Here is a 25,666-nt window from a genome sequence, read left to right on the forward strand (position 1 = left end):
CTTCTAAAAATTATTTAAACATTAAATAAACCCAATAGGATTGTTTTTTCCATCAATAAGGACCAGCTTATATGTGACCAGCTAACACATATAAACAAATATGTACCAGGATACAAGCTCACAAGGAAAAGGAGAAGAATTCATTAAGATTGATTACAATTCTAGCATTAGGGGGTATATAGTTCTTCCATTTAAACAACCCATCTATTTCTGAAGAGTTACAGTGAGAGGCTGTAGTACTAAAGTGAATTATGCAAAGCCGTAAAACATTTACCCCCCCCCCATATATAATAAAAGGTGCCATAAAGCATGTAAACTGAAAAGATGTTTTATTGCACCTGGGCAAACATAGTGGGGCATATTTAAAAACACTGGGCAAATTTTCTCCTGGGCAGTAACCCATAGCAACCAACCAGCAATTAGCTTTTTTTTAGACAGCTACAGGCTGAATACTGAAAGCTAACATCTGATGTTGTATATACATGTCTTTTATGACATAATCCTTGACTTTTCTGTGTATCGGAACTCCCCGGGATCCCAGTGTTGGGCACATTCTCGTCATTATATGCAATCCTCCCAGTTGTAACCATTTCTTCTCTCTAGTAAGATGTGCACATGTGTAGTGACACCATGCAGTAGCATAACTTATTGAGCCTGGGATGTGCACTCAGAACCCACCCACACATGCACCAGACATGTGCTATGTGCACTGCTCCTCCCGCCAGAAATTTACATTTTTTCTGGCTCTGGCAGGCCCAGGAGTGATCACCCCAGTATTTACTCCACTGACACCATGTAAGATATGCATATGTGTAGATAGCATTAAGTGATGTCAACATAAAATGTGCTTGTGCACAATGATGTCAACATAAAATGTGCGCATGTGTATTGACACAGAAGCTGAGACCACACCCACACTTTCAGTACGCTAGCGAATCTCCCAGGGCAATTATTTTTGAAGTGGACATCTCTGCTGTTTGAAAATTTCTTACATACTAACAATCCTGCCCTATCACAAGCCACAACAGTGCTTAAAGAACTCACACTGCTTTCACTCAAGAAGTCCTTAAAACCATAAAGCCTCTTGCCATTATTTTCATCTGGAAGACAGCGATGGGCAAAACTCCCTATGACGATAAACATTAAAAATAAACTGAGAGTTACTCAGTGGTTCACCTCATTTCTAAGGTACTACATACCACATTCCCCAAGGACCCATCTACTTTGCTACTAGGGAAGAAACCAAACAAATTTAACAATGCTGCACATAAACTGAGCCAACACATCCTAATGGCAGCCAGACTCATCATTGCTAGCCAATGGAAAAAACCTACACTCTCTTTAGCGACCTTGAGAGCTAAAATAATGTACATCGCAGCAAACGAAAAACTTACACATTTGCTTAAAGAAGACATGGAAGCTTTCAATGCAATTTGGCTACCCTGGCTGGCCCACGAACATGATCCACAATTATTATTAGCTCTACATGTCTAACTCCGACTAGGGGGAAACCCTCACTTCATAGGCACACCTCAACGAATTGAAGGATGAAACTTCTAAGTCACCCTCGCCATAGATGTATGATGGACACTTTCACTTATGGACTCTCTTTTTTGAATACAGGACCTGCAGCCTACCTGCTTGTGTTTTTTCTCCTACTGTGAATCTACAGTCTTTTTACTTTACCCCCCTCCCCTTCACCCTTCTTTTTCTTTTCCCCCCTTCCCATTCATCCTATTTTCATATTATATATACCCACATATGTGATGTTGCATATATGAAACTGCTTAATAAAACTTTCAGTTTTAAAAAAATAAACTGAGAGTTAACATGTGCTATATTAAACAAACATTAGGGTGCTGGCATAAAGCCCCAGTATCAAGTGGCTCCCTACGTGCCATGGCCATTAATCTAAAGTATATTGAGGCCTGTGGGGTGGACCTAGGCTCCTCCTGTGGAAGAACCATTGATTGAAATTATAACAGCAGAAATTTTCTTTATGGCAATACAGTTCCTTAAACATCCCTTTCAATACAAACCTTCAGAATGGCTTGGTACACACTACAAACTCCACCCAGCAATACCTGCTCGCCTGCCTTTTCATATTTCCACGGTTCTCCAATGCTCACCCTCAGGTAGGAGAGTGCATAGGAAGGGGAATTCTCTAAAGCAGTGGTGCCCAAAAGGTAGATCAGGATCTACCAGTAGACCTTTAGCTGGTGATCAATAGATCTCAAGAAACTGCCAACAAACAGCTTGTCTAAATCACTGTCCTATTTCATGCTTTTCATTCAAATATGTATTATGTTACAGTTACATAGATATAGTTGTTTGTTAAATATAGCAATATACATTTTCCCATTAGTCAGTATTTAAGTAATATTTTCCATGGAACAGAATGCTAACAATACATTTATGGATGTAGATCATAATGGGGCAACATAACTAAAAGTAGACCTCCCATTAGTAAAGTATGGGGACTCCTGCTCTACAGACCCTGTGGTCTGCATCCTCTATAGTTACACCTTAAGGTGACCATACACGTATCTATCTGCTCATTTGGCCAAATTCTCACCCTTATATGCCCACATTGAGGTGGGCGATATTGGCTGATTCGATTGTGGGCCCTAGAGCCCAACGTTCGGATAATAATGCAGCCAATAAGTAGCGGTCAGATTGCGGGACCGCATCAAAGAATAGATGCGGCCGAGATCCGATGTGATTTTTAACCCTGCCGATTGACATCTGGCCAGCTTTCGGTCAGATATTGATTGGAGACGCCAGTCGTAGGGCCCCACACACGGGCCAATAAGCTGCCAACTTGATCTGTCGGCAACTTTTATAGGCCCATTGTTGGCGAGCTTAAGAGACCTATTCTTGCTATCTGATTTAAAATGTCAAGTATAGAAGATATGTGCATTAATATGTTGGGTTCAATATTGAAAAATCTTGACACTTGGGGGCAGATTTATTAAGATTCGAGTTGTTTTTTCAACCAAAATTCAAATTTTTGAGTTATTGTAAAAAAAATACTAGAATATTCATGATTTATTATACCTCGACCCTGGAAATAGCTTGAATCCAAAAATACACCACCTAAAGCCTGTGGAGGTTCTGTAGAAGTCAGTGCCAGAGGTCCCTGGAAACATTTAAAGAAGTTGACAGCCTGTTTTATGTTCATGTTTTTTTCAGGGGGATTTGCCTGAAAACTCAAATTGTGAACTTGATTCAATCGATTCGAGTTTGTTTTCTGTGGAGAACTCGATCAATTCAAGTTTTAGGGTTGTGGGACTCTTGAGTTTCGAGGTCATTCGAGTTCATTCAAAAAAAAACTTTATACTAACACTTTGTAACCCCCATGAAGGGTTTGGGCAACAGCTTCCCTGCACCAGCTCTGCTTGTGCGATGGGTATTATTCCATTGTATTATAAGCTACTGTATGTTGGGAATAAGGGAAAACTGTCTTATTTAGGTGGCTCAGAATTGTTATGGTTTATGTGGGAGGGTATTTACATTAATATCAAAATAAACTATTCATATAAAGGTAATCTGCCCACTGGCAAAGCTAACATTTGGTGTAGTTTCTCCAAAAATGAAAATTAGCAAAAGCATCACAATTTATTAAAAAAAAGAGAACAAGAAGTTTTGGTAAAGCCACATTGACACAGGCTGGATTTGTGGAAAGGCCACCTAGGCTCGGGCCTAGGGCGGCAGGATTTTAGGGGGGCTGCATGCTGCCCAACCACACCCACATTGGTTCAAAAACACTGGGGATACAATCATTTTTTAAATTTCCTGTGCGCCAATCCCCATTGCTCCGGTCCAGATGATGAAAATTTGCACGAAAAAGAGGGTACAGGGGCGACGAAGGGCAGTGGGCCTAGGGGCACCAACTACGTAAATCTGTCCCTGCATTGACAATATTCACATCTTTTCTCGAGGTGACATTTTTCCAGCGAATATTCGTCAATTTACCCAGAGCATAAACACTAGTTTTCGCCAAGAGAAATTCTCCTGGTTCTGGCTGGCAAATTACCAGAGCAGTCACTTTTACATTTTATTTTATTATATTTGAAACCTCCCCCATGCTAATATCGTTCATATATTATGGTGTACATTCTCCTGAGAGTTTTCCCAACTACAAAATACACTGGTGAATGCTCACAGAGAATGTATGCCAAGCTAAAATTAACCTCTGCTGCAAACTTTGGCAGCATTAAAATTTACCCTTATATATGACCGTATATGTATAATATTTATAATTAATGATTATATGTATAATTAAGAATATTGTTATATTAAAATGTACATGTAACACCTATTTGGGCTGCATAGCACACAAATAGTTAAACTGTCCAGCTAGCAGTAGAAGCATGGGTTACACGCGACTTCACACAACAGGGTCAGGGCCTTCGCCATGTGGAAGTGTTCCCTCTATGGTGTAGTGCAACTACATCCCCCCAGGCTACTGTGCATACAACAAAAGATGGGCGCCAGGAGGTTCTTGCAGTAAAACAGAAAACGGTTTATTTAACTATGCACGAGGCAAGTGACCACAGGTTTAGTACTCACACAGGAGCTGAGGCAATAGCACATTTCTCACACAGAGCTGCAGGCATTAGGCATTTCTCACAGAGGAAAGGTCTCCATTAGGCATTTGCAGTATTCACACACATTCCCTCCTGGAAGTTGTCAGGAAAGCAGCTTCTACCCTACAGTCCCTCTTCACTGAGGTCCCTGACTGGAGGCAACACATAAAGCCTCTGGGAAGCTACTCCCTTACTGCAAATCCTTGTTGGAGCTTCAGCTGCTCTTTCTCTCTCACCTCTCTGCCTTTCTCTCCTAGAGAGACTATAACAAGTCTGCCCTAGTGCAACTATTCCTCATTCACGGGGTTACCTGGTCCCCGACTTCTTCTTCCAAAGCACATGGGCCTTTCTGGGCCTAGCTGTGCCCAGGCTCCCCTGAGCACACCCAGCTGGATCACCATCCACAGGCCAAAGAGGAAGTGGCCACTCCCTACACACACTATATAGCAGTGTAGCAGGGGAGTGTCATTCTCTCCTGGCAGATCACTCTAAGAAAAAAGGTGGGGGCCTTAAAGCTGCAGGGCAGATTACCGAGTAGGGGTCCCTACATACACCCGGGGGAAAAACCCATTTCGTCCCGACAATGGTTTAAACATCCCCAACATATATCAACTTACAGTACCATCACATCCACTTCTGGTATCCTCTCCTAAGGCATACCTGGTAACAATGGACACTGTAAAGGAAACACAGCATGCACAATACTGTATCAAACATTTTCAATTGCATAATAAACATTGCAGTTGGTCAACTTTATTACACATCAGCAAAAATACTTCTCCCCCTCCCAAGGGTCCACACAGGCCAATCCTTGGGTGCAGAAACACTACTCAGCGAGTAGGTGAAGGCAGAAGAGTTGTGGTGGGGATCAATAGTCCTGAATTAGAACCCACTTAGTCCAGCAGTCCTTCCAGTCACAAAAAACAAGCAAGCAGCACTCTAGGCATCTCACTCTGCAGGAGTCCATAGAAGAGCTGTAGCAAACATCAGAAGAATCCATCCTCCAGGTTCTCCTCTTCCAGATCCATGATCCGGGATCACACATGAGCAGGAAATGGCTCCATCCGGGACATCCATCTTCCTCCCATCCAACTGACATCCGCAGGCCTTCGTGAAATTCGGGGCGAACCTCCAAGCCCGAACCCACGGCCAAATACTTCGAAGGAAATCCATACGATTCGAAAAATTCGTACGTTCCGTTTATCCACTTCGAAAAATTCGTACGATCTATTCGTACACTCCGACAAATTCGTACATCAATTCGTACAATTCGAACAAAACAATGCACAGCCTGGTTTTAGGGAATCGAGCCCCACGTTGGGCCCCAAATGTAACACCTATTTGGGCTGCATAGCACACAAATAGTTAAACTGTCCAGCTAGCAGTAGAAGCATGGGTTACACGCGACTTCACACAACAGGGTCAGGGCCTTCGCCATGTGGAAGTGTTCCCTCTATGGTGTAGTGCAACTACATCCCCCCAGGCTACTGTGCATACAACAAAAGATGGGCGCCAGGAGGTTCTTGCAGTAAAACAGAAAACGGTTTATTTAACTATGCACGAGGCAAGTGACCACAGGTTTAGTACTCACACAGGAGCTGAGGCAATAGCACATTTCTCACACAGAGCTGCAGGCATTAGGCATTTCTCACAGAGGAAAGGTCTCCATTAGGCATTTGCAGTATTCACACACATTCCCTCCTGGAAGTTGTCAGGAAAGCAGCTTCTACCCTACAGTCCCTCTTCACTGAGGTCCCTGACTGGAGGCAACACATAAAGCCTCTGGGAAGCTACTCCCTTACTGCAAATCCTTGTTGGAGCTTCAGCTGCTCTTTCTCTCTCACCTCTCTGCCTTTCTCTCCTAGAGAGACTATAACAAGTCTGCCCTAGTGCAACTATTCCTCATTCACGGGGTTACCTGGTCCCCGACTTCTTCTTCCAAAGCACATGGGCCTTTCTGGGCCTAGCTGTGCCCAGGCTCCCCTGAGCACACCCAGCTGGATCACCATCCACAGGCCAAAGAGGAAGTGGCCACTCCCTACACACACTATATAGCAGTGTAGCAGGGGAGTGTCATTCTCTCCTGGCAGATCACTCTAAGAAAAAAGGTGGGGGCCTTAAAGCTGCAGGGCAGATTACCCAGTAGGGGTCCCTACATACACTTTCATCTAGCTGGTAAATCCTGCAAACACTACATTTTCTTTGGAGGTGGGAAAAGCTCAGATCTTTGCACGGGGCACCATGTTGGCTGTGGACAACTTTTGGGGATATCGGTGCATCAACTGAGGCTCTTGGCACCAGCCAGCCTTAGTAGCACACTGAAAACCAAAATGAACCTTAGACTTTACGGATCTTGATTCCCAGTTTCACTGACAGTTACTGAAAATACAACATTTGATATCTGTCTCAGTTCTTTGAAATCCTCTTAATCCTAAAATCAAATAAGGAATCTAGAGAGACCAGAAACAGCTTCATCGCTATATCTGACAGCTCAGTTACACTTGCAAAACTCTGAACAGAAGATTGCAGTGTTCTAATGGATTAATCAAAACGTGTTGGAAAGCAATAACCACCTGTTATTTATTTGCTAATTGATTATGTCACATTTTAAATAGACATTTCTAAACAAACATTTTTTTGTTACATCTGGTATCAAACAGAACTTGGGTGTTTATTTTTGAGACAGTGAGAGAAAGGGAGATTGAAAGGATTGTTCACCTCTAAATTAACCTTTAGTATGAGGTCAAGAGTGATATGCTGAGACAATGTGCAAAAGGTTTTAATTTTTTTATTATTTATTTATTTATTTATTACCAGATTACCTTTATATGAATAGTTTATTTTGAGTTATTAAGGTTTTTACACTGAAGCTCTCCGGTTTGCAATTTCAGCAATCTGTTTTCTTGGGTCCAAATTACCCTTGCAATCAAGCATTGATTAAATAAGAGATTGGAATATGAATAGTCAAGAGCCTGAATAGAAAGATGAATGATAAAAGTAGCAATAATAATAAATGGGTTCAGGTAGTTCCATCTCTGAATGAATGGATGTATTAAAAATTATTACAAATACTCTTCTGGGCTTCAAATACCAATTAACTTGTACAACTGTATACTATGCAACAGTACTAACAAGGTTGTGCTCTTTGGAACTAAATATATTGATCTTCTCAGTTGTTCATTAAAAACCAAAATGCAGAGTGAACCCAAATCCCCATGGTCAGTCCATAGATCTGTCTAAAAAACAACAAATAAACGTTCGCACTCAGAGGCAGTCTTGGTTTTACTTCGGGTGCTGGGTCAAATATATCATATAGAAACTTTCAAAGGACCAGCACTCCAATATTGGTGAAATATTAGTTTTTATTCAATCTTGTGCATCCAACGTTTCAGCTCTTGCTTGGGCCTTTATCTAGGATCCTTGATAAAAGCCCGAACAAGGGCCGAAACTTTGGATGCACAAGAATGAATAAAAACTAATATTTCCCCAATATTGGAGTGGAGGTCCTTTGAAAGTTTATATATATAATATATATATAAATATAAATGCCATAAAGATCTGCACTCCTTCAGGTATCTCTCTCATATAGTACCCGGGTGCTGCTTCTGGGAACATGTATGTACAACCAAATACAGTATAGTAGTTCATTCCTATTATTCCAACATGGCACAAAATCAACGTTTCTGCTCATATCTAGAGCTTTTATCAAGATTAAATAGCCATTAAAACACTCCACTTAAATATTTTCAGCCACCTAGGTGTGTCCAATTCCTTACACCAATCACTTACTCCCACCTGACATCACCTCAAGTATACATATTAGTATAGATATTAATATAGATGTTACACTTTAACATACATATACAATAGTCCCCTAAAATCACATATACAATAAATACTTAGACAGTACTATTTTTTAACATTATAAAAAATAAAAAAATGGAAAAATCTGACTTGAAATCAACCCAAAGTCCTAGTTACCATAACTCTATCTCTTATTCAAAAAACAATTGAAATGACACTGTTCATTCAAACCTTATATATATATGTTGACTGAATATCCACTCCATTCTACATTCTGCATCATTTTTCGTAAATCTTGCTAATCTATAAAAGCATAAAGCATGGTGACTTTTGAACTATTAGTGATAACATGTAATCTATATGCATAAAAAATTTGCTGACATTCCTGCTATTATTGGCCTTCCTGAAGGATGTTGTATGTATATTGGGATTTAAATAGAAATATAGCACTTTAGAGTATTTAATAGAGTATTAAAAAATCCCTCTCTAATTTACTCAATACATTATGATAATATGCCTTATTAATCAATAATGATAATTCACTAGTGAGATTCATTAGTGGAGTTATTCTGTAGGCAAGTTAAGTGTCTACATCTCTCCAGATATGTAACACTCAAATACTATATATAAGACTGGGCTGGCGGTACACTGGGATAAACCCTGGTGGGCCCCAGTCTTCATGGGGCCCTCCGACCAAGACCTGCCCTCCCGCCCAAACCTTCCCCACTGTTGTCATGGTTGCGCGGGGGGCTGGGGCTGGAAGAAGAGAAGTTCGGGCCAGTTGTAAAACCCTTTCGTTTTCATGGTGGGCCCCAGACTTACCAGTCCAACCCTGACTATATTAATCTATTCCTCTGACAAATATACCCCCACCTTCACCTGATGAACAGATAGTGATATGGATATTCAGTCTCTGCACCCCTGTAAGTACTAGTTAATTTTCAGTATTGATGAGGATACAAATATTCTGATTATTTTTTGTGTGACATTATTGGGCCTTAATAAATAACCCCATAACAGAAGGGTATACATTTTTAAGGTTCAAATTGTGTTTTCCAGGAAAATTTGAGCTTTAGAGTTTTTTTTTTTTGTCAAAATTCTGATTTTCAAGTAAAAAACAAAAACATTTTTTTATTATATTTCAACCCTGGAAATAGCTCTAATCCGAAAATAAACCATCTAAAACCTGTCAATGCGAGAGATTCATGTTTTTTCCCATGGAAATCTCGATTAATTCTTGTAGAATCAAGTTTTTCCATTCAAGTTTTTTCTTAAATAAGAAGCCATTTGAGTTGTGAGTTCATTCGAGGTATAAAATCTCTAACATTTGACCTTTGATAAATAACCCATTCTTGTGCAAAGTTTCCAATTGTTCACCTTCCAAACACTTTTTCAATTGAGTTCTTTTCATATTGTTCGCCAGAAATAAAGACTTTTTTCAATGGCTTTCCATATTTTATTTGTTACTGTTTTTCCAAAATCTAACTGTTACTGTTACTGTTTTTCCAAATCTAAGTTTAAAGTTGAATGCCCCTGTCTCTGGTATTGGAATCTGGCAGCTCAGTAATTCAGGTGCAGATTCTGAACTGTTACGATTTTGCAACATTTAGTTGATACATTTTTCAGCAGTATCTCTGAAACATTAACAACTATTGTATCAATTCTAACAGCTGCCATTAAAGGGGAACTCCGGATTCAAAACCAAAATTTGACGGAAACCCCTAATATACCCATCACCGTTATCGGTTTCTTCAAAAAGTATGAATAAATGCCATTTTCTATGCTGAAATCCAAGTTCTTTTCTTTCCAAAAGTTATTTTCTTTCTGCATCATTTGAAATCCTGGCAGAGTAGGAGGGACTTAAACACTGATGTTGCAAATTGACAGCATGCAGGAACTACATAACCCACAATGCATTGCACTATGATGTTCTGTTCCATATTGAAATCACATGTGCAGGGAATTGTGGGGTTTGGAGGATACAGGCTGAGGATACAGGCTGAAGACAGATGGCTGCTGATACAAAGTAACAGAAGTCAGCCAGCTCAGCAAAGTAGTCAGACAGATCAAAACGAGAGCAGGGGGCTAGGCTTGGGGAACTGTTCCAAACCATTACAAATCATGAAAAGTCTGCATATTTTTTAATTGATGTATATTGCAAAGTTGCTTGAAATTGTGTTTACTTTTCAAAAAGCTTAAGTTATGTTTTTGTGGAGTTCCCCTTTAATGAAACCCAGAGATTCTGCTCAACAGGGACAAAGATAAGAAAAATATCTACTTAAATGTATCCGGAACAGCTGTAGAAGGTGAACATTTTAACTTTAATTGTTATGATAAACAATCTGAAACCAACTGAACTGAAAAAAGTGTTGGAAGGTGAACAACCCCTTTAAACATTTTGAATTTGATCCTCCTGTAACCTAGTATAAAATAAAATCTGGCATGAAAATGGCAAAAAAATCAGTTTTCAGAAATTGAGCACTTAATGCACTATATCCAAATGCTGAGGATTTTCAGCTCAATTGCAGTTGATTTGCCCTGATTCACAACTTTGAAAGTTTTAATGCATCAGCTGAAATTGTGTTATGCACCTTGCCCCCTTGAGGCTGCAATAGTGATAAAATTATGGGAAACTAATGCTGCATTGTTGGTAAATAACATAGCGAATTGTGCTTGAAATTGTACTGTGCACACTGAACTTACTCTGCACATACTCAATTTAACTCGTAAATAAGCCCTGTTGAGTTTTTTAAGTCTACAGTTAATATCCATTAAGAAGTTTATGCTGCGTGACTGGCACTTTTCATTTTCTGCTACTAGTTTAAACACTGCTAATGAGGTTACACAAGCAATTGTCTTATATCTTCTGTATTAGTTTTGATTCCACATTCCTTTTTAATCCCCAGACCTCTGGGGTTAATGCTGGGTACTTAAAATGTATTCCTAGAATTGTGTCTTGCTAAATTATTTTGCAATTTCTAATCAGCACCTTGACTGTCTCACATTTTTCTGACCTGAACCTTCTGTAAGCTACAATGTGGTTAATCCATGAAGAGACTTCTCAAGGCCAAATTCTGCAAACAAACGCAATTATTAAAGAAACCGGAGGTTGTGCTTCATCTGATCTTACACAATGAGCAGATTCAAACATCATGAGCATGAATATTGTTATTATTAAACTGTCTTTCTGTCTGGCTTACTATCTTATAGAAGAAATGTGAATTCCTTAATTTTGAGATTTTCTGATAAATCAAAAATTTGACTTTTGAATTTTTTTGAGATTTATTATACCCGACCCTGGAAATAGCTCAAATCAAAAAATACACCATCTAAAACGTGTCGAAGTCATCAGTGGCGTAACTACCGGGGGAGCAGGGGGTGCAACTGGGCCAGGGTCCGCACCCCTGCAAGCCCCCCCCAGCCGGAGGAGTCGGCTGCAGCCACAAAGAAAATGTGCACAGACGAGGGGGGGTGACTGCACGGCCCGCACCAAGGCCCACCCCCACCTCGTTCCATTACTGGAGCTAATGTAGGAGTAAATGGAAGAGGTCCCTTGAACCATTTGAAGATGTTAATAGCCTCCATGATGTTTTCGTGATTTTTTCAGAGGGTTTTGCCTGAAAACAAGATCAATTCGAGTGATTCAAGTTTTTTCCTGCTGAAAACTCAATACATTTGAGTTTTTGGCTTGTTAACCCCGAACTCGCTGTTTTTTCATTCCAGTTTTTTCTTAAATTAGAAACCATTCGAGTTGTGAGTTCATTTCAAGGTATAAAAAAACTCTAAAATGTGATCTAAATAACCACTTACATAAATGTAATAGACTCATTTTGCTTTCTTTGAAGGGATACTGTCATGGGAAAAAACATTTTTTTCAAAATGAATCGGTTAATAGTGCTGCTCCAGCAGAATTTTGAGCTGAAATCCATTTCTCAAAAGAGCAGATTTTTATATATTCAATTTTGAAATCTGACATGGGGCTAGACATATTGTCAATTTCCCAGCTGCCCCAAGTCATGTGACTTGTGCTCTGATAAACTTCAATCACTCTTTACTGCTGTACTGCAAGTTGGAGTGATATCACCCCCTCCCTTCCCCCCCCCCAGCAGCCAAACAAAAGAACAATGGGAAGCTAACCAGGTAACAGCTCCCTAACACAAGATAACAGCTGCCTGGTAGATCTAAGAACAATCAATAGTAAAAACCCATGTCTCACTGAGACACATTCAGTTACATTGAGAAGGAAAAACAGCAACCTGCCAGAAAGCATTTCTCTCCTAAAGTGCAGGCACAAGTCACATGACCAGGGGCAGCTGGGAAATTGACAAAATGTCTAGCCCCATGTCAGATTTCAAAATTGAATATAAAAAAATCTGTTTGCTCTTTGGAGAAATGGATTTCAGTGCAGAATTCTGCTGGAGTATTAACTGATGCGTTTTGAAAAAAACATGTTTTCCGATGACAGGATCCCTTTAAGGATTAATTATATACTAGTTTGGATCAAGTACAAAGCACTGTTTTATTACTACAGAGAAAAAGGAAATAATTTTTAAAAACTTGGATTATTTGGATACAATGGAGTTTATAGGAGAGAGCCTTTCTGTAATTACTGGTTTCCGGATCCCATACCTGTATTAATTTTTAGGGATCATTAAGCGAATGATTCTAATTTTTAAAAAATTATTTCCTTTTTCTTTACAATAATAAAACAAAATCTTGTACTTAATGGTTATTAAACAGAATGAATCCATATTATTGGCAAAACAATTCTATTTATTTATTTATTTCATGTTTAAATGACTTTTAGCAGACTTTAGGTGATCCAAATTTTAAAAAGAGCCCTTGCGACCTGGTGTCAAGAGCCCTTGACACCAGGTCGCAAGTATTTTTTTTTTATATGTGCCCACTCTCCCTATTGTTTTCCTCCCTCTCTTGCATTAATATTTAGTAATTTATTTTACAAGTTGTAACAAAATGTATCAAACTGTTGGGAATTTCTCTGTATTTACCAGTTAGATATTTATAGACATATTAAGCTGAATTCTTTTTATTTCTGTTATCTTTATTTAAACCATAACATAATTCTTCTGTGTTAACTATAAACTGTGATTAGATTATGAAGGAGGCACTTAAATTCCTTGAAGTTTGAGACATAAGAGCCATGAAAGGTATGCTTTCTCTACCCGAGGAAATCTAAATTTCTGCAGGCCACAGAGCCCCTGAAAATACCTGCCCTTGTACATCCTTTGGAAATGCTGCTTGTAAAAAACTTTACATGATGCAATGCCAAGTAATTGAATTTTTAAGCAATTACCTGCGCTCAAAACAAGGTCTGGACTAAGGATCCAAATAGGCCCTGGCATTTGAGGTACACAGAGGCCTAAACAGCCCAATAAACAGTGTCTGTCTATGGAACTTATATCAGCCCCACTGGCATTTGCAGAATTCAAAGATTGGCAGTCAGGACCAATCTTGGATTTGTAATGTGCATTTATCTATGTGAAACATGCATTTTTGGCAGGTCATAACTCATGATATACTGATTTCAGCATTTACTTTTCTTGTGACATATTTACCCTTTGGCGTGGCGTGAAAATTGCTCATGGATTTCAACAATCTTTTCAATACATTACTTCAGACACTCTCGTCTTGTCTTCAGAACAGGCATATAGTTAAAAGGAAAAAGGACATTGTAGATTCACCTTTAAACCAGCAGCATCTGTTTAATCCACGATTTACTCAATATTTTTGAGTTGTCTCAGATGTCTGGGTGCTTTTGAGGTTTTTGAAATCCAGCAGCCTCATATACAGAACTGGTTCACCAATATGACACGTTCCGTTCCTCCACAGGACAGGCTGCTGGTGACTTTGATATGACAGCTGTTATATGTTTGTATTGGAATTGTGCTTTGTAGTTGTTTAATTTTTCAAATCTGTGATATTTGGTGAACGTAAGGGATCAAAACAGTGGACAGGGGTATGAGTCCAGCCTTAAGCCAGTAAGAATAAATAGGGTGAGTACTTACAGTCTCTGCAATATGCACACTGTGAACTACAGCAATATATGTATACAGTATAAGGGGCATTTTTATAAAGGGTCGAATTTTGAATTAAATTAAGTCAAAGTATTTTTTTTGGTCGAATAGGGCCGTTTTTGATCGAATAAGTCCATATTTGGCCGTATTCGAATCGTACAAATCGAAGGCATTATTCATTTCAAAGTTTTTCTCCCCCAAAAAACGTTGATTTTTCAAAGTCCACCAATACTCCAAATAGGTTCTAGGAGGTCCCCCATAGGCTAAAACAGTAATTCGGCAGGTTTTAGATGACGAATGGTCGAAGTCCATAAATTTAAATTTTTGACTTTTTTTCAAATTCGAATTGAATTTGGATTATTCCCTAGTCAAAGTACACAAAAAATAGCTTGAAATGCAAATTTTTTTCATTCGAAAATTCACCTCGACCTTTGATAAATCTGCCCCTTAGTGTCTTTCTATAATAGTTACATAGTTACATAGTTAAATCGGGTTGAAAAAAACACAGTCCATCAAGTTCAACCCCTCCAAATGAAAACCCAGCATCCATACACACACCCCTCTCTACTTTCACATACATTATATATACCCATACCTATACTAAATATAGAGTTTAGTATCACAAGAGCCTTTGATATTATGTCTGTCCAAAAAATCATCCAATCCAATAATAATTCAGGGCTTGCCTCCATGGCAGTTGTTTTAACTGTAATTTATATTGTCCCAAAATAACGCTTATCTTACAGTGTTATTAGAACCTGTTCTACAATAAATAGTATATAATTTATTCATGTCTCTCTCTCCTGTGTTTGCAATTGTTCTCATTGTTGCATTTTCATTTTCTGCTTGGCGAAACAACAATTTGTCGTAGAGTACATGGAACTTGTCAGACAATATGGCTGAATTGAAAAGATGTTGTTTTGCCTGAACCCAGTAATAAAATATAATTTCTACTAAACTAATCCACTTCTAAATTGTCCAGGGTCACTGGATAGCAAACACAGATGCTGCCAGTAAAGTGGATCTAAATTGGTGGTTTATTGTTATTGGTGCACAGATGAATTTCTTTTACAACTGGTCACAGCAAATTGGAGGGCAAAATGAACATTTCAGATGATAGGCTTTTAACTGGAGTTGAAAAGCCAATGCCATGATGTGCGTTTGTTGGAAATGAGGTTTTTGCATGTTTCAAAAATATTTTTAAGGCCCTACCCTAAAAGAGGCCTAGATGTCCATGGAGAGTCCAGTACAGGTATAGGATCCATTATCCAGAAAGTTCCAAATTACCGTAAGGCCATCTTCCATAGATTCTATTTTAATTAAGCAATTTCAATTACTGTAGTAAATCTGTAGTAATAAAACAGTACCTTGTATTTGATCCCAAATAAGAAATAATGAATCCTTATTTGAGCCAAAACAATCCTATTGTGTTTAATGTTTAAATCATTTTCTAGTAGACATAAGGTATGGAGATCCAAATTACGGAAAGAACCCTTATCCAGAAAACCCCAGGTCCCAAGTCCCAAGCATTTTGGATAACAAGTCCTATACCTATATAATTATAGGCTAAATAGAACATGACGAAGGCTTTGCCACAATGTGTCCAATAAAAAGAATTTTCCAGGAATACTTTGGATCTAAATAATTAGATTATTTGTTGTTATATTCTGTCTCCAAAAAGTAATACACTAAATATTATTTGGTGACACTGATGTTCTTGAACTACCATTGTATATTTTTGCAAACTGTTCTAATTTTTTTTTAAATTATTTTCTTTTTCTCTGTAATAATAAGTATGTACTAGATGGTAACTAAGCTGCATGACTAAACAGTCACATTGTATTTATTTCATGTTTAAATGTTTTTGTTTTTTTTAAAAAAAAAAAGATTTAAGATATGATGTTCCAAACTGTAGAAAGATTCCAAATCCAGAAAACCCTAGGTCCCAAGCATTATGTATAATGGATCCCATACCTGTACCTCTGGGAAATCTTCTACTGCATGTATTAATTGTTCAATGCCCATCCTCCATGTTACAGCACATTAGCAGGGCTCTGCCTGATTACCAGCATGAGGCTGCAGCAGAGGTACAAATTATAATGCAAACAACCTCTGCAATATGTACAGAGAATAAAATGAAGAGAGAGAGAGAGCTGCAGGGCACAAACCTGACTATAGGACAACAATGATATTTCAGCAACAGAGAAAAATATTAAAGCACAAAACCTCCTTGGACACTGTCAGATCAGGTAATAAAGGGAAATATAGCTCAGTTCAAAAACCTCGAGCAAAATGAAAACAGCAAACATCAGTTCCATAGCAAAGATAGTACTAAATATTTCCTTGTTTCTAGTTATTCCGAGTCATTGCACCCAGAGACCTTATACATATTTTAATGTAAATAAAACGCAAAAATAAGAACATGCTGCTGTCTGCAAAAAATGCAATTTAATGTTAATGTGCAGACATACAGATCTAATCACTAATAGATTAAGGCAAGTAGATAAACAGAATCAATTAGGGCCTGTGCTACAGCTCCATGAAATAAACCCTGTGTGTAAGAGCGTGTTTATTCCATATGGGTGTCTCCATGAATCTGTACGCATCTAATGATTCCAAAGCTAGACAGGCTGTATGAGTCAGCTATTACTGTTAGCAGTCTTAACACCGTAGGTGCTGAAAGCCAGCAGCATCTCCCTTATCTACCTCCTTCTGACACTTCCAGGGCTAAGTCAGTTGTTCTGATGAAGACAGACAGCAATGAGTCACAAATGAATCATTTAGCCTTCAGGTACCTGGAAGATATTAGGAAGGGCTGCACATTGCTGTGTAGGAAGCACCCATATGTTGTGTAATATCTGCCATGAAGGCACACACAAAAAATGCACAGATATGCTAAATTGAAAATGTATTCAAATATGTAACAAATATATATTAATGAAATGTAGGCCACTGACACTCCTGCAAGAAATGCGGCAATCACCTATTTTCATTTTAATGTAGCCCCAACACTTGACTTAACTTGCCACCTGCCCATAGGCATGCCAATGGTCTATTGTTTCATTTGTTGTGCTTTAAGGAGCTGAACCTAAAAATTAACATTGATGGCCCTACCTGAGGTGCTGGCCATTGTATATAAAACAAAATAAATAATAGATCCCCTTACAATTTTTTAAGAAATAAATTCTATACACAAAAAACAGTAACAGAATAATAATGGCAAAGAACCAGAGACTATACAACAAGCATCTGCCTGGTGACTGTTTTGCACATGTTTACTAGAAGGTACCCCAATCGAAAGACCATCAATCATATTTATCATGCTGAAATATTCTACAGCTCGCTGCCTTCTTTGAGTAGAAAGAGAGAAAATATGCATATTCTTTTTTTCCAAAAAGCCTTATTTGTAATCTTCTTTCATGCAGTATGTGCTCCCTAGTCAAATGACAGTAGAACCCACGAAAAATAAATAATCCGAGATGTCTTAAAACTGCTTAAGCATTAAATACTCGAAGGGTGTTTTGTCTGCCGCTGACAACTGATGGAAAGTAATGATCGATAAAACACCACTGTCAGCCTGTCATCACTCCTGATGTGTTGAAATGGAAAGCACCCTGGCTGACACACATGGAACGGTGATAAGCAAAAAGCCAAAATGATTGCTTTTGAGGAACCCTTAATGAGATGAAAAGCTAGATTTACAGCTAATATAGTGATAATACATGTGGATGTGTTATCTATTAATTAAGGACTATGATACTATGGACAAAGTAGCAGTAACAACCATGTTTATAAGAGCTGATGCCATTCTTGTAAGGAGGGAATGGATCTATCTATACAGTATATAGGTGTGCTGTACAGATTGTACTCAACTACAATCACACGGTACTAATAAAACACACTCCTGTACTTCAGCTCCTCTGGACTCCAGTGTCCAAATATCTGACTGGAGCAGTACAAGCCCAGATATAAACTCACTTCAAATCCCCAGGAGAAGAACTTGCACAACACTTAAATAGCTCCACTGTTTTTATGCTATGAATTTATCTTACAATAATACTAAGTTTATACTTTATTATTTTATATGTAACAATTGTATTTGTATACAGTTATTGCTGACGGATGGCTTTAGTATCATATGCACTGCACCTTTACAATTGTTCTGTATGCTTAAGGAAGTACATGCCCCCAAAATGTTTGCGACACAATAAATGCTTGCATCTTCTCTATTGTGCTGGTTGTTGCTTTTTGCATGTGAATTGGATGGGTATTGACCTCTACCTGGCTTAGCTCTGACTGGTACAATCTGAAGTGGCCAGGGTTGCCGCTAAGCTTCTAGCATTGATTTGTGAATGGCCATAAAACAAGCAAAATATTTGGAATTCAATATTTATAAGAAAGACCTGTTTAAAATAGGGGTCTGGTTAGAATTTGAAACAGTTTAATTTTTCTGAAAGTAAATTAGTTCATAGAGGACAAACACAGGGAACTAGTGGTAGGCAGGAGAGGCACATGCCCAGGGCGCAATGGGGGGTGGCTCTAGGCATGTACCTCTTTTGTAGCCTACCCTATCCTGAGCTCTTGTGGCAGCACTTGTTGGTGCTCATGTTCTTTTGTGTGCTTCTTTGTTGACTAACAAATGAATGCACACAAGCAAACGAGCCTGGCACCAGGTGGGCGAAGTGGTCTGCCAGGTTATTTAGAGCACAGGGCCAGCTTGGCCTGGTATTGGACAAACTAGCATGTTTATCAAAATTTAAACTTGTGAATTTTGGAGTTTTTATTTTAATTTGAAATGTGAATATTCGCTTTTTGATTAAAAAAAAGAATTTATAAAAATAAGATGAATGAAACCATGAATATAAAATTGAATGCATCGAATTCCTATTCTACTCATCATTTTCAATGGGTGTACAGACTCTCTAAAAATCCAAAAACCTGATAAACTCAAAAAACTCAAATTTAAAAGATTGCTTACATTTTACATAGGAAAACTTCTATCCAAAAGTTGTTTTACACTCAAGTTTTTCGAATTTATTTTTAATAAGTATCAAATATTTGAGTTCTGGAAAAAACCCCAAGGTGTAAAATGTGGGACAACAAGGTGTAAAATAAAAAACACCACTGAAATGCACTTGGCTGGGGCTAGTCAGCAAAACAAAAACAGCCAAAAAAGAAGGAAAACAAACAGAAGGAACCTCACATCTAGGGCTGTAAATCCAAAACTTGTATGAATTGAAAAGCCAATTGGTGAAATCCGTAGGTGCAAGAAATAGTGGTATAAGGTAGATACCAGGTATTAACAATATGGGAATTTAATGTTACCCTTTGTGGGTTAAATGCTTAAATGTTTTTAATAGGTGGGGCTAATGAGGTTTTATAAATGGTGTTGGGGTGTGGATTCCCTATGCTTCTGAGGAAGTGGCGAGACGCCACGAAACGCGTCAAGCGTGGGGGGAGATGTTACATCCATGTTATGTATTGACGGTTTTAATGGATATTCAATAAATACAGTTTTAACTCCGACCACCGTGCGCTCCGTACCATTGTCTATATTGTAGGTGCAAGAAAGCCTGGTAGCTAGAGGAGCATCAGGAGCTCCAAATGGACAGCACTTACCCAAATTCCACCGAAAAACTTCAAACTGGCTCTACATATCATATTTATATATACACAATATATTACAAATACAGTACATTTCAGAGAGTTTCAATTTAGGAATCTTTTTGCATGGTTTAGCACTATGTGGTTCCCTGGTGTATCCTTAGATTAGTGGTTGTCAAGTTTTTTTGTCTGTTTTCTCCAATGATTCTTGTTTTATCATACTCAACCCACAAGCCTAATACATTTAAAACACCCCTTTACTACAACTTGAGTCTTTGTTATGTCTGTATGTTATGTTAGCCATTTCTCTGTAAAGAGCAGCTATGAGGGAAATAAAGAATGTACACAATGTAGAAGTGGCTGTCTTGTTCATTGGAAGTAACCACCCACTCAAATGCCAATCAGGCACGTTGAAAATGCTATGGGTGAGGACTGCATCAGCTAATTGATATAGTCCTTCCTCGAAAGGTATGCATGACTTATAATCCATGTTATGATCTACCATGCCGGTGGCAAAATCAGGCACAGTTTAGGCCAAAGGAGTGGATGTTAAGGTGCATGCCCAGCTTCATTATCATGAATGGGCCTCATCTCCTAGAAACATGAGGCTTTATGTTCTGAGTGCTAGATTTTTCATCTGGCACTCATTGCAGAGCGCTTTAGGAAGGGAGGCACAAGTGCTCAATTAATGAGAATACCCTTGACCACCTATTGCATTAAGATCTCTTTTAATCAGTCACTGGTATTTTTTGGCATTTATCAGTAAAAGAACAGTTTTTTTTTTTATACTGAACCCCTATATAATATCATTATTACTAACAGTCAAGGCAAATGTGCAGTAAATGATGTAATTTCCATTACATGTCACCCCCTAGATACCCATTGTACACGTATTGGATAGAAATAACTGCCGTGTCAATTCAAAAAAATAATTTGCTGTTTTAAGTATTACTGGTGCCTTAAACAGACCTTGGTTATGTCATATCCAGAGAAGAGCTCCAGAGAAACAATAAACAAATAAAAGCAATTACTGATAGATAATGGTTATTGTGTTTGTTTGAGGCTGGGGGGGATATAGTAATTAAATGGCTCATACGTGAGAATGAACCTGAAAGCACTTTTGCATGTTTACAAATTTGGGGAAAAAAATAACTTTTTGCTTATAAACGTGGGGAATTTCCCATGGAAGTAATTATGGGGCATTAAACGATAAGGAAAAACACCCACATGGCATTGCCAAAAATGCCTATTAATATTCCATAAATTGTCTAGCTGTTTTGCCAGTGATTCCAAAGAAGTTGTTCTTTGCCTGATCTGGCAACCCATACAGTTATGGGTGTCATATCCATCATATCATTGGTTTAGCCCCATACACAGGCCAATAAGCTCCTCACATAATGTGAATTTCAGTATCTAATATTAACCTGTGTATGGAAATCTGAAGTTAAGATTTGAGAGTGGAGATAAGGACATCAGTCAGAATGAACAAATCACTAAGCTTTTAAAATGCTTTTATAATGTAATCAAGGTCTTTAATATGAAAAAGTAATGTAGCATTATTGTTTAAAAAAATGAATGTAATTATGTTACAGCATCCCTTTAAGCATATTGATTCCCTAACGATATCACCTTCTGTGCTTGGCTGGTGTTACGCTGCTAGTTTTCATATATCAGAAACGATTGCAGGTTCTGTTAATTGCAAATTCCGACCCACATTTATCACCATCAGAGAGATGCTGGTAGATCTATGAAGATGGATGAGGAAAATAATTTCTTTACAAAACTAAGTTAAACTCATAAAATCTGCACCTGCTCCCCATAAGATATGATTAGAAGCACGGAAGTTAGACGACTGGGACTTCAAACAGCCCTCGCAGACCACACACTACCAAGTATTGCGTAATAATTGTTATATTTAAAGCCATGCGGATACTATACATAAATCCAATTCATGCTTCAATTAAAAGGAGAGGCGTAAAGGACAAGTGAATTCAATTGTTTTCCCTGGTAGAGCAGCACTGTGCCACCATCTTTCTTACCTTTCCCAGTCATCCCTCAGCATATGGGGCACCCTATTTATTAAAAGCCAGTTTAATGTTATTAGATTAAACTCTAAAATCACCAAGGCCTTGCAATTTTTGAGAGATTTGAATACAAAAAGTACGAACAGAAATAGCTGATGAAAAAAATCCAAAACCCCCGAATTTTTCATGATAGAATGAATAATTTCTACAACAATACATGTTTTGATCTCTGAAAACCTCTAAAACCACAAATGAGAGGCTGATCTCTGCAAAAAAAAAAGAAAGGGAATTTGCATTGACTTCTACGTGACCTCAACACCTTTTTATTTGCCGTACTTTTGTATTCAAAGATTTTATGGTTTTTACACTTGATAAATTACGAAAAAGATTGTGGATTAACTATATGAATTAATTTGTTTGCTTTAAAAAGTACAATTCGGATAAACAAACATTCTCTGAATGTTCATAAATCCGCCCCATACACTCCCACATTCATGGTAGAGTAACATTTTCGGATGCATGACTATGTCGGCACTAGGGTAACATGGAAAAGGTGAGTAAAATAATTGCATGCCCAGGCCAGAATGTGTTTTTTTCCCCTAAAAGGAGCAGCGGAAAAAAGTTGTCCTTTAATTTATTTTGCAAAAGACATGGGAAATTGGTTTGTATGTTTTTATCCTTTAGTCCATGGAATTTATATAGAACTGTCTGTAAGATGGATGCCAGCATATTGAAAACTGATATATTTGCACTTCTGCTGTTTGTATACCTGTAATAAATATGACACTGAATCTGTCTTGTGCGCTCTGAGATTTTCTTATTGTGTCACTTTCATGTTACCCTCTATTTTTGTCATCTGATCCCTAAAATGAGGTTACCAGGTCACTACAAAAATCAGGAATTCTTACATTAAATGCACATTGCTTGGTATCACCAACTGAATACTAATTCCATTAAAGGGAGAACAAACGTTAAAAGAAAGGATATGATTATAAATGCAAAATCATCAAAACATTAGCAGAACATGAGGTTACATCTGGCACAGATCTTCACTGCTAAAGAGCTGTGGTGGATTCTGCCAGGTACAGAACCCCAAACATTAGGGGGAAGATTTCTTAAGGTTTCAAGGGTAAATCAGAATTCGATTCTGAGTTTTGTCAAAACTCACAAATTTGAGTTGGGTAAAATCCAAACTTGAATTTGAATTCAAGATTTATCATACTTCGACCCTGGGAACAACTCAAATTTTATAGTTCACCACCTCAAACCTGCCATGTTCATGCAGAGGTCTGTTGACCCATTTGAAGATGTTAATAGCCTTCCTGACATTTGAGGTTTTTTTCTGAGAGTTCCAAATTAGATTTTAATTAGATTTTTCGAACCAAGATGTTTTCCTAAAAACACGGGGGAGGGGGATTCCTAATCACTGAACCATGACCATAGCTCCATGGCAGTGATTTGAATGTAGAGCTTTTCATAAATCATCATCACTATATGTTTACATAGCAGCACCAAGTTCTGCAATGTTTTACATTAATTGATAATGAACTAACAGGTATTTAATGATAAAATATGAGGTTTTAGGTTCACATTGTGTGGGCTTTCACATGGTATTTGTTGTTGGTATGGGTTGGCCAGACTTTCCTTTCCCTTTAGAGATGTACTATACCCCCTTGTTCATCAAGAGTTTATTAAATAGGATTTGTGCTGAACATGCTAAAAAGTAAATTTCTTAAAATGAATTCTTGAACAAAACAGGCAAAGAGAGAAATTGAAGCTACTCCATTTATGGTCCTTACAAAAGCACAGATTACCCTCCTGCATTACGGCCTCCTGCTGACAAACCAGTAATAATAAAATTGGAAGATTTGGCATTGCATACTGGCAGGTCCACCATCAAAAATCACAGGTCCCTGTACAACAACATTTTCTGGGCCTCCTGGTCCCCACCCCACCCCAGCCCAGCCCCACATCACAAAGACATTGCTAAAAATGGTAACCCCCCCCCACACACACACACACAAACAAATTATAAAAAGCGTGTTCAGGGCCTCATTATAAATTTAAAAAATTATTGGTGGCCAGGGTCCCACATAAAAGCATTGGTGGTCAGGGCCCCCGTTCAAGTTAAAAAAAAAATCATTGGTGATCAGGGCCCCCCCTTACAGTACGTAAAAAAATTGGTGCCAAGGTCCCCCATAAAATTTTTCAAAAAACATTGGTGACCAGGGTCAACCCTATAAATCAAAAAAAAAAAAACACATTGGTGCCAGGGACCCCATAGAATACTGTGGTGGCCAGGGGCCTATATAGTATTAATATAGTATTAAAATATTACAGAGGTGGCCAGGGGTTTAAATAAAAAATATACATTGGTGTTCAGTGGAACTTACCTTGGGCTCCTTTCATGGCTTTGGGTCTTTTCACGGCTTTGGGGCTCCAGCTCCTTTTGTGGCTTGGGTTATTTTTGTGGCTTCAGGACTTCAACTTTTCGTGACTTCTGGTCTTTTGGCGGCTTCGGTTTTGTTTACAGCTTTGGGTCTTTGGGACTTTGAGTCAAGGGGGGGTCCGTCTAATTTGAAAAGGGCAGCACTGCCAGGCCCTCCTTTAGGCCTGGGCCCAGTAAATATGTACCCCCTGTGTCCCCCCGTTGGTGGCCCTGAATTCTGGTAATCTAATTACTTACCTTACAAGGACCAAACATGGAATAGCTTCAGTTTCTCTGTTTGGGTCACAAAAAAACCAAAAACCAATACTTTTCATGATTAAAACAATTGGCAAAAAGTATGTTTGGTACTAGCCCTATTAATTGCACCCATGTTTTCATTAATGGTTACCCTGACAGAATTCTGACAGCCTTGCAATAGTTCTGCCTGGAATCAGAATGGTTAAAAAAATTCCATGCGAGAGGAGTCTTGATAAATGAGGTAAGCTACTGAGAAAATGCCAGGAAATTTTCAGGAATCCCCAAATCGACCTTTCAATAAATCTCCACCTAAATCTTTTCCCTTAATTGGATTTAGTTCTTTGCCAAACCTTCTGCTGTGATTAGACAGTTCAGCTGCAGAGTTTAAATGCTTTAGGACCTTTCTGTCAGTAAATTACCCATTGCCATTTCTCTCCTATGCTATAGATTTGCGCTATTTTGTAAGAAGGATTATGCACATATGGCAAGATGAAGGTCTTTCACATCTTTTTAGCAGCAATGATCACTTTAATGTAGCATCTATTCTTATTCCATATTAAAAGGGGCAATTCCCCTAAAAATTAACCTTTAGCATGTTATAGGCTGTGTTATTCCAATACAATATGCTAATTTTCATGCTTTTTTTTATTTTGTCACTTTTGAACTATTTTCATTTTTGTCCCACAGTTCTTAGACTTGAAATTTAATGGGGTTATTCACTTTCCAAACACTTTTTTAATTTCAGTTGTTTTCAGATTATTCACCAGACATAAAGACTTTATTCAATTGCTTGCCATGTTTTCATTTTATAGTTTTTCCAAAATTTGGCAGTTCAGTAATTCAGGTGCAGATTCTGTTTTGTTACAATTTGTTACATTAGTTGATACATTTCTCAGTAGCATCTGTGGAATATTAGCAACAATT

This window comes from Xenopus laevis, chromosome 4L (genome assembly GCF_017654675.1).
Source record: "Xenopus laevis strain J_2021 chromosome 4L, Xenopus_laevis_v10.1, whole genome shotgun sequence".
Classification (NCBI taxonomy): domain Eukaryota; kingdom Metazoa; phylum Chordata; class Amphibia; order Anura; family Pipidae; genus Xenopus; species Xenopus laevis.